Genomic DNA, 2,336 nt, shown 5'->3' on the forward strand with positions numbered 1-2,336 from the left:
GAATTCTATTCCAGATATTTATCTCTCGGGCGAGACTATTAATCTGGATGCCGAATACAGTAGTTTCTGTTGTCTATCTGTGATGCATTTAATGTACTGAAAATAAAGAAGAACCTGCAAAGAAATTCAATGTTACTGTAGTTCCCGATCCAACTGGGTCTTGTGGGAGATCCGACTCGCACTTGGCCGATTTTATTTGATCGACATAAAATAATATTTCATACTTTTTGATAACCTAACTGATACACTAAATAGAGGTACCCCATTTAGGTTTTCTTAGCATTTTAGAATTGATTCGGCTTTGATAGAAACATTATACTTACACTTGAAAGTTGAGAAATTAAATAATCATTTGTTTACCATGAGCTTGCAGTGAAGGAAAACATGCACACATGTGAAAAGGTACAATGGTGTGAGTGAAGTTTATCACTCCGCCCTGGCCTGCGTGGGAACTTCGGCCCAAGCCTCTCATTCGAAGAGAGGCCTGTGCCCAGCAGTGAATTCTGGTACTGCATTAGCTTGAATCTGTCAATTAGTTATTTTTTTAGTATAAAACATAGTATGTAAAAGATTACTATATACTTACCTTTAAAACCTCGGTAGCCAGGCTTCCAAGCTGGCAAGTTCAGACTTTACGACCCTTATAAAGAAGGGGTAAAAGTAGGGGGAGGCTTGATTTTATTTAAACGGAGCTAACTCACAGTTTGCAGGTATATTGAAAATTTTAAAAATGGTAGTTTGTTTAGTTACGAGCTGGGTGCAGCGTTGATTTAAAATAATATATTCGGTTTGTTTAGAAACTACTTCCTTGTCTTTATTATGAATACGTAAATTGTAAAGTGTGCGTGTGTATGTTATGTATGGATGTTTATTACTCCTTCACGCTAAAACGGCTGGAGAATTTGGATAAAATTTGGTATATCATGTAATCTTTCGACATCTGGATGATGATGAAATTACATGATATGCAAATAAGCGTTTTCAACTGTTCTTTTGTATTTTCATGCAGTGATGAATGAGTTTCGTACAGTACAGAAATGAATGACATAAAGTTCTATAAACGAAGTAAATATGGCGTCCAAAACAGCGTGAAAAGGAATTCGTAGCGCTGCGCCATCTGCAAAGGATTTTTAGTGGCGCATCACTATTAAATGTAAAATATATAATCGAAGATTACTGATGGGATGTTGTCGATTCGATACCTATCGAAATTTTTTTCAAAAATGTTTTTTTGACATCATTTCGGTCTCTTATTTACGTCACTGCGCCGACAGACTCGACTCAGAATGAGAGGGCTTAGGCCGTAGTTCCAACGCAGGCCCAGGACGGAAGATGAAACTTCACTCACACCATTGTACCTTTTCACATGTGTGCATGTTTTCCTTTACTGCAAGCTCGTGGTAACACAATGAGTATTTATATTGAATCAGGCGTTACTTTGCGGAGGTCCATATCAATGAACTAAAAAAATCTAACACTGGTAGCATGGTGTACGGTTGTGTCACTCTGAAGATGAGCTCTGGTTGAGTTCGAAACGCGTCAGTGTAGTGTGGTGGTGGCGATAGATGGTTTGTGTGATTTGTGTGTGTTCTTACAGTGTGGAGGTGGAGGAACTGCATGAACACGCATATTTTGCAAAGCTTAGCTATCGTAAGGTCCGGGTGAGGCAAGGAAATTCTTTTAGTTAAATGAATATTTTTTTCTCAACTTTCAAGTGTAAGTATAATGTTCTCTATCAAAGCCGAATCAATTCTAAAATGTTGAGAAAACCTAAATGGGGTACCTCTATTTAGTCTATCAGTTAGTTTATCAAAAACTATTAAATATTATTTTTTTGTCGATCAATAAAATCGGCCAAGTGCGAGTCGGATAACTCACGAGGGTTCGTACCATTTATCTATACAACATTTACATTAGCAAAAAAAAAAAACACGTTCGTTGTATGGGAGCCTCCTTAATATTTATTTTAATTTAATTTAATCATTCGTTCTATGAATATTTTAGGCGTCTACCTGTTGCTGTTATTAATATCGAGCAAAAAACGGTAAAAAAATCACGTTTGTGCATAGGAGCCCCCCCTTATATTTTTTTATTCTGTTTTTAGTATCTGTTGTTATAGCGGCAACAGAAACACATAATCTGTGAAAATTACAACTGTTTATTTAGTTATCAAAGTTCATGATATAGAGCTTGGTGACTGGCTAACAGACTGACGGACGGACAGCGGAGTCTTGTAATAGAGTGCCGTTTTTATCCTTGGCCACGAAACCCTAAAAATGACAAAGATAAAGCACGTGCACGTTTTGCAGGTGTAGACCTTGTGAAAGTCCGCCCGG

This window comes from Choristoneura fumiferana, chromosome 26 (assembly GCF_025370935.1).
Source record: "Choristoneura fumiferana chromosome 26, NRCan_CFum_1, whole genome shotgun sequence".
In the NCBI taxonomy this organism is placed as follows: domain Eukaryota; kingdom Metazoa; phylum Arthropoda; class Insecta; order Lepidoptera; family Tortricidae; genus Choristoneura; species Choristoneura fumiferana.